The 8,819-nt window shown below is 34.5% G+C and overlaps 1 protein-coding gene across 3 annotated transcripts in view; it reads right to left on the reverse strand.

Moving 5' to 3' along the window:
• Positions 1-8,814, reverse strand: part of IQUB (IQ motif and ubiquitin domain containing) — a 135,568-nt gene extending 126,754 nt beyond the window's left edge. For 2 of the 3 annotated variants that reach the window (XM_077120499.1, XM_077120341.1), the window contains exon 1: positions 2,014-8,814. The gene's annotated coding sequence lies outside the window, so the exon portion shown is untranslated. The remainder of the gene's footprint in view (positions 1-2,013) is intronic. The other variant, XM_077120413.1, reaches the window with a different exon arrangement.
• Between the last annotated feature and the right edge of the window lie 5 nt (positions 8,815-8,819).

Here is an 8,819-nt window from a genome sequence, read left to right on the forward strand (position 1 = left end):
CCTAATATTCCCCTAAATTAGCATGTTCTACTTTTATATTAAATATGTACAAATTGTCACTGCAGCAGAAATTAAATTTAAATGACAAAGCATGCATATTATAACATAAAATATAAAATGCAAAATGCTGTGAAATTTCAATCCAAACAGATAGGGCTGATGATGATGCAATAGCATCATAGCTACAGTTTGAAGACTTTTTGCAATGTTTTTTCATTATTGTTATTGTTGTTGTTAAAAGAGTAAAATGCATGTACAGGGAAAGAAAAAGAACAGAAGGGGATAAAATAAAAAATTAAGTATCCCCTTCTTATTCATCTCATAACCTATCCATAACCTCTAGATGGTAGCCAATGCTAATCATTTATCTGTCCTTCTAGAAACTCTCTTCAGCTAAAATTATATATCATTTTGTACTTATATTTGTTCATGAACATACTGATATGTGTGAATATATTTATACTACGTTTCTGTATATTTTGAAACAAACAAGATACTATTGTACAGGTTGCTTTTTTAATATACACATATTTCTACAGAAAACACATTCTGCCTTTTTCTTTTCAACAATTTCATAGTGATTTCATTACAAGATTAAGCCACATTATATTCAATGGCTGTCCTGCCAATGGACATTCTAACTATCACCAGTTTCTAGTTAATAAAAAACACTGCTGCAACACACACTTTACACATCTATCTTTGTATATGTGAGTAAGTATACTGTAAAATAAGTTCCCAGTATTAGGATGGTGGAGTAAAAGAGCATGCAAATTTTAATTATCTAAAATCCCATCAAATTGCCTTCCAACGAGGCAGCTCCATGTTTAAACACCAACAGCCCTTTGCCTGTTTCCTTACATGCTTATATGGTTTTATGAGAGTCTTACTATTTCCTGTTGTATGTTGGAAATACATTTCCCCATTATTTATTTTAACATTGTTTATGTTGCCTTTTGCTATATGGGAATTTAGCAATTTTAGGTATCATTCTTTTTGCTTTTGAGATTCCAAATTTTATGATTTATGATTTCTCATACTGACACCTAAATGCATATATACACACACACGTTTATATACATTCATACATACACACATAAAATAAGGCAGATCTGTAAAACAATTAGAAAGCAATCTCCAAGATACACAATGTACTTAAGTGAAAATGCAAAACACAGAACAAGAGTAGGATGCTACAAAGTAAAACCACATATTTGTATTTTGATGGGATTCTTATGTTATAAGCTATTTAGAAATAGCTTTTTCTATTTCTAAACTCTAACAACAATTTGAGAAAGTTCTGTATATACATAGAATAAGTTTATCTCTGAAAGGTGAAGTGGAGGACTGGGGGACATAAGTAGGAGGAAGATTTTCACTGTTTATTCTTTTTATCATTTGTATATATTAACAATTCAAAGGTAAACATTTTTAAACTTAAAAAAGTTTTTAAAAATAGTCTATTATGATTGCATAGGAAAAACTGCCCCTTTTGCATGTATAACCCATGATTTCAAATGCTACCATTTAAAGTTTGACACATCTGGAATTTTAATGTTAAGATAGGGATCTAGTTTTGTCTTCTACAAAGCAGACTTGTTGAAATTCATTTTTAAAGGCGGCACAGCAAAGATCATTAGCAGAGAGAAAGTGCCCAGTGAGGAAAATCTGAAAGCCGTTGATTTACTAAAGACTGAAAATGGTCACCAGGGATGGTATTCTAACGCCAGATCCGGGTTCCCCCATGAACACTCGGGTAGAAAGTGCTGTACCTCCTAGCTTGAAGCTGGTGCTTCAGAGATTCGAATTCAGATAGACAGAGCCAGAGAGCGAGCCAGGAAAAATAGGATGCTTCGCAGTTTTAAAGTGAAGGCTGCGCATTTAGAACCCGCCTGCCCACCTCCAGCGCCCAGGCCGGGTCAGTGCCCCATACTCGATCCTAGAAGAATCACCCGCTCAAAGACGGGTCTAAGCGTTTCGCCAGGAGAGCGCAGCCGGAACCCCTCCTCCTACCTGATTAAGAAACGTAGCTACAGCCCTCAAAGGGGTTTCTCAAGATGCTTGCTAGCAAGGTCAGTATTTCCAGGGTTCTTCGTTGCAAGCTGTATCTTAGCAACGGCCCTGGCACCGCCTCCTTCCGCCAGGGCACCGCCCCCTCGAGAAGAGGCGGTGCCCGCGCTAGAAAACAACGCGGCGGATGGGGAGGGGGCAGAGCCGAATGGCGTGATAGGCAGGGAAGAAGAACGACTAGGGGCGGTGCAATGCACTGGGGGCGGAGCCTGGGCTGGGGAGATGGAGAAGAGGGTATTCGCAGCTGGATATACAGATTCTAAAGTGAATTGGGTGATAACCTCGAAGATCACTTTGGAAGGGAAACAGTACTCCGAACCAAACATTGACAGCAATTTACGCTCATTTATATATATGGAAAATCATGATCAGAAATAACTGTCAAGGTTTTGTCTCAGATGAGAGGCAAAAACTTGACAAAGGAAGACAGTCATACAAACAACAGGCACAGTTTGCTTTTGTTAAATTTAGAATGTGGTTCTTAGCTTCCTGACAACCAAGGAGAAACAGGAACTATTAAATATATTCACACATATACATATAAAATGAGGCAGATTGGTAAATTCTAATAGAAAATAAACTCCAAGACACACTTTTTAAGTGTAAAAGCAAAGCACAGAGCAGTTTGTACAATGTTACAGGTACAACTACATATTTGTACATGCATAAAACTCTTATAAGGGAAAGCTTTTTCCATCCCTAAATTCCAAAGGTAAATTGATAGTTTTTAAAGTGCACGATGGTACTAAACATTAGATCCTTGATTACAATGCTCCTAATTCCAAGGTAGTAACAGACTTCATGTGTCTATTGCATAATGAGCTAAAATATATTTTCCACTAAGCATTTTATACATATTTCTAATTTAATCCTGCCAACAACTTCTGTAAGGAGGACCTGTAATTAGTTTTATTTTACTGGGAAACTAGAGATGTTTAGCAAAGAGTCAGAATTAAGTCCAGTCTAACTGCGGAGCCTAGACTTAAACCAGCATATTCTATCCTGCTATATTTGCTTTAACACACTATTTTAGTGTTACATAAGATTAAGAAATACAATTTAAATTTTTGTGATATAAGTACATAGTAAAGCCCATTTCCTCTTTAATAATGTTCAGTGTCTTCAATCCATATCATTCAGCTAAAATTCCATTCTTCTCAATAAATTCCCAATGTCCAACGTCATTTTTTCAATCATCCCATTTTAAATATGTATTTCTTACTACACTATGAAATATCATATTCCCAAGTAAATTTGGCTTTAATAATAATTTAAGTAAAATAAAATGCATTTAAATTATTTCCACATATTCATGAGGAGCAGAAAAAAAGGAAAAAAGGGCACACAGATAATCACTAGGATTAGTCATTCAATGGGTAGTCCGGATGTGATTGGCAGTATGTAGACAAGTTTCTCCAAACATTCCCACTTCCATCTGCAAAATAATAATGTATCTTAAATTTTACTAGTAACAGGATTCCACCGACTTAACACTAGGTCTCGTCTTTAAAATTTCAGAAACATCCGAGTGGAATTAAATGTATCATTCACTATCCTCTGTGTTACAGACAGCATGAAAGCACTTGAGGTAGGTGTGCAGAGAAGGAGGGAAGAAAAACTGATGGGGATTTTCAAGTACTCCATAGTGTCAAGTGTGACTTGATAGCCACTATATGTTCATTTTATTTTATAGTCCACTGCAGATGTGAGCTTTTACAAAAGGCTTCCTGGGTAGGTAGTCTATGCAGCTTGGAAAGATTAATAGCACATTAAAATCATGTGTTTGTGGATGCATGTATGTGCATGCATAAAGAAACCATAATTTGGTTTGGCTGAAAACAACCAATAGGAAGAAGACTCAATTTCTAAAGTGGAAAAATAATTTTACAAAAATTTTTTTCCTTTTACTATTCACAATAAATCTATTAATTTTCTGGGTATTTATTACCTAAAACGATTATTTCTTTTGATAATCTTTTACTTGGACTGCCACCTACTGGCTTTATGAAGTCAAGCATCTCAAAGTATTTCTCATTGTTATAAGGCCAAAATGTATTTTGATATAAATGAGTAATATTAGAGAAAATATTAGAATAATTTAGAAGACTAATGACCTGAAAATTAGGCTTTGGAAAATTATCTACATGGGTTAAATTTGGATCATAATATGCCTTTGTGAGCTTGGTGAGAGACTGGAAATACAGATTTTCTAAAACCTTTGTGGATAGATGTATTTGAAATAGTTTTTAAGATTTTAGTAAATTAAGATACGCACATACTGTATATTATGTAACCCCTTCGGTGGGCGTGAGGAAGACATCCCAGGATCAAATACAGTAACACTTCAGGGACAAAATAAAGTAATGTTCACATTAAATTTATATTCACATTTAAGATAACAAATAGTCTTATATCAAATGCATCATGAAAAAAAAACTTTGTTTTTAGAGATCTGTAGAATTTGGAATTATAGATAAGGTATTGTTTCACTATGAAGAAAAGGAGTTGTCTTTCAGTTGTAGAAAGAGTACAATGCAATATTCTACACTAAAACAGTAATGTTGATTTTAAAAAACATCAAAAGTTTCACCTAAAAAATAAGAGATAACTGAAGAATCCCAAAAAAGAATCTCTATAATGCTTTCATTTAGAGTCATATATAGAAGCTAATTTATGATAAATTACACTTAAGCACACTATTGTAAAGATCACTTTGAAAAGTCATTATCAATATATGGCAAGCTAAATTTGAGTTCTATAGCACATTTTACAGTTTTCTGAACTTGGCTTTGTTTCTTCCTTGTTAATTGAATAGTGTGCTGCTTGTGAAAGTCATTAAGAGTTATTCACAAAAAAAAATCAGATCTCCTTCCAGACATGTGATAGGAATATACTTCCTTACACCCTTTGACTTGCTTTGGAAAATCAAATGTCAGTGTAAGCAACGTGTGCCACTTCTGGACAAAGCTTTAAATAACAGTGTTTGATCTGTCATGTTCCCTGTCCCATACCATCATGTGCATGGAAGCTCATGTTGATATTGAGCTGTCATCCTCATGGATTGGATCCTTTGTGTGACCCTTATGAGCATGTTTTCTGTCAATCCTCCTTAGACATTTAGTATGATAAAAGAACAAATTTTTATGTTAAAACACTGAAATTGAGGTGAAGCTTATGCTAATTCACTTCTTTTCTCACTACTTGCCTTCACTATGTAGAGTTTTGATGTATTACCCCTAAATAAAGACCTTTAAATGAATTTCTCCAGTTCATAAAAATTTAAATCCCTATCACTGTCCCACTTCTCTGTGAAACTGTTTAAAACAAACCTCTTCCTTCCTCTAAACTAAACCCCTATTCTGATTTTTTTTTTCAAAAAGTTACCATTAATAAACAAGCTAAGTAGGCCACAAAATCACTGAATACTGAATTTTCATGGAAAGATTGTACTCAGCAGATATAAAATATTCATGGTATTGCAGCAACTTGGTGGTTTATCCAAGACTCTGGAACACACTGTATGAGCAGGTGGGGTGGGGCAGTTATTAAACCTCTTTTTGGTTATATAACCATAGATGTAGGGAGGGTAAAGGAAAAGCTGATTTGGGCCTGTATGTGGTAATTTTCCTGTGCAGAACCATTGCTGATTTTTTCCCCTTCATAAGAAACACATTTCTAGATAGTTATTGACTCATTTAGCTGCACTCCTCTGACTCTACCTTAGGATTAGAAAAGGAAATAAGCAAATAAAAGACATGCTCCCTTTCTTCCATTCTCCAAAGCTGAGGAAAAGGCTGGGGAGAGGGAAGTTGCAGTGCTGGAGAGTGGAGGGACACGATGAAACCTTAATGTGATGCTACTGTTGGCATCACATCCATTCTATTGAGATGGCAGACTTTTTCTTCCTTTTCTCCTGCTGTATGAAGGATGGGAACCTCAGAGCCAAGTCTTGGTCAGGGAGAAACTATTAACACCGCATGCATAAGCAGGATGCCATATAGCCTGTTTGCCCAAGACAGTCACAGGTTTACACTTTATCCTGGTGAAATTATCACTTCCTTTCATTCTCAAAATCATTCCAGGTTGAATGATGGTATGGTTACCCTGGATATAAGCCATTGTCATTCTAAAGTAAAGAATGTCCAGACACTGACATATTCTACCTACACTGAGTCCAAGAGTGGGAGAATAGGGGCATCAACTCTGCTGACATTTCTCTCCAGTGTTCAAATTAATTTGTTTCTTTCAGAGTGGTTGAACTATGGTGTTTAACTTGCATGAAACATGGGTAACCTAGGGAGAACTGAAATAGGCCATTCTGTAAATTAACCAGATTAGTCTATAAGCCACTCAGCAACACTGTAAGCAGAAAGTCTTTGAATAGAAGAACCACCTACTAAGTAAACAGAATGCTTAATCCAGAAGTTCACAAGAAGCAACTGGAAAAAGAGATTTGAAAGAGTAAAAGCAATCAAGGATAGGTTGTCTGGGCAAATGGAAAGGCAGTTAGTAAATGTAAATAAATGAAGGGCCAAACTTAATACCCTTTAAGCCCTCTGGGTAACAACCACATTAATATTATTTGTCTAAGATCGACAAAATAACCCAGTATACTACTTCACTACTTCTGTTCATTTTTGTTCTGAAAATGTATTTCAACAGCAAAAAAAAAAAAAAAAAGAAAAACAGAAAACAGGATCTAAACTCTTTTGGTACAGCCTAGAATATAAGCAAGAGTGACAGCATCTCAAGCATCTTCCAAAGAAATAATGTTAACAGTTCAGAGCATCAATTCTAGATGGTCTAGGTTCAAAATCTAGCTCCACATCTTATTAGCTATGTGCCCTTGTATATATTATTAAGCTTCTCTATGCCTCAGTTCTTTTGGGGCCCCCATGTTCAGGGGAGTATTATTCACAGTGGATTCTGGTTTCCCTATGTGGAAATGGAGTTAATTGCAGTATTTCACCCTTAGGGTTAAAATGAAGGTTAAATGAGTAAAATAAGTCAAGTGCTTACAACAATGCCTGACATCCATCTTAAATTCTCAATAAATATTAGCTATTACTATTATTATTACTACTACCATGACTATGACAACTACTACTACTACTACTATTCCTACTCCCCTCCTCTTCCACAATTAGCCTCATTTCTAATGCAAATGCCAATGTAAGATCCATTTTAATCAACAAGGCTAAAAGAGATCTGCTGGTGAAAAAATCATGGGAAAAATACGACTGAAAGTATGATAAGGACACATCAAGCCATCTTTCTATTTTTATGTGTTCAAAGAACCTGAAAAAAAATGGTTGGTTATAAAATTGGCTTGAAACTATCCTGCACAAGGGCTTTGGGATCACATTTTTGGACCTCAACAAATATGATACATATTAATGTTTAGAACTGAAAAGAAACTTGTATGTTATAAATTTCATTTACTTTACAGAGAATGAAATAAAGAGCCTGAGAGGTTGAAAATTTGCCTCAAATTAAGTCACTGATTTGGTGATGGCCCTAGAACAATGGGAATGGGTGTCTTTGGGCTACTAACTCTCCCTTTAATGTTTGTTCTACTTCTCCCACTGAAGGAACTTTCTTGCCAATATTGATTACTGGCTAAGAAATACCTCAATCTGAATCATTTAATAGTTATTTAGCATTCATCTTCTCCTATGAGGGGAGAAAGATGTTGGAAAAAAGGAAAAATGTTTCTTTTCTTTTATTCTAAAAGATTTTGTTTTTGCCACAGGAGATAGCAATACACCTACATACACAAAGAAAAAGAAAGGTATCATTCTAGAAGGAAAGAAATAACTAGTTAAATTTACCCAGGTATCTAGAAATAATCGAAGGCCAGGAAAAATAGGGGAGAATGCATGACAAGTAATTATTTTTTTTTTCTTAACTTCAAGCTTACCAACAGCTTCCTTCCTTGAGTATAATTTGTCTTCTACTTGATACCCAGTTGTAGTAATATTGGAAACTACTTAGTAATTCCACTTTGAAATTTTGAGTATATGCCTGTACATATGCCAGATAAACTTTAGGAGTTCTAAGGTCTTTTTTTAACAAAAATTTACCTCTATCTTGATGTAGCTGGGTTGATTAAAAAAATTAATGGCTAAGAACAGAAAGTTAATTTCATTAAATGAGACAGAAGGAAAGCCTTTTCCAACTACTTCTATACTATAAGAAATCTTTCTTTCAAGTACTGAAACAATTTCTTTTACAGTACAATGCATTCTAATTTGATGAAGGGCAAATGTAATACAGTAAAGATCAGATAAAATGAAGACAATACGAAAACAGAGTAAATGGAATAAATAATTTAAAAATAGACTAAAAGAAAATTGTATTTATAATGGATTTGGTAACTGGTGTATAACCATATATTTAAATTTTACATACATAAGATCAGAGTGAAGGAGTTTAACCATAATTAATCATTTTATCACCAGCTACTTTTACTATTTCATCACAATTGAACATCTTCACTCTTACCAATTCACTTCAAGCAGTAACTTACAAACTTTGTTAGACAATAATTTAAGCAAGAATATCTTTTCTCTTTTTCCAAGATAATCATTTTTTTAAATCATGTGTTAAAGATGAAATATCATGTATAAGTGGTTCACCTTTGGATTATGGTCTCTGCTTTGAAGATATGTAGAAATTTTTCCAATTAACTTTCAAATCTTCCCAATATCTTTCTGTTTAAAGAAATACCATATTTGAAATAATTTGAG

This window comes from Tamandua tetradactyla, chromosome 1 (genome assembly GCF_023851605.1).
Source record: "Tamandua tetradactyla isolate mTamTet1 chromosome 1, mTamTet1.pri, whole genome shotgun sequence".
NCBI lineage: Eukaryota > Metazoa > Chordata > Mammalia > Pilosa > Myrmecophagidae > Tamandua > Tamandua tetradactyla.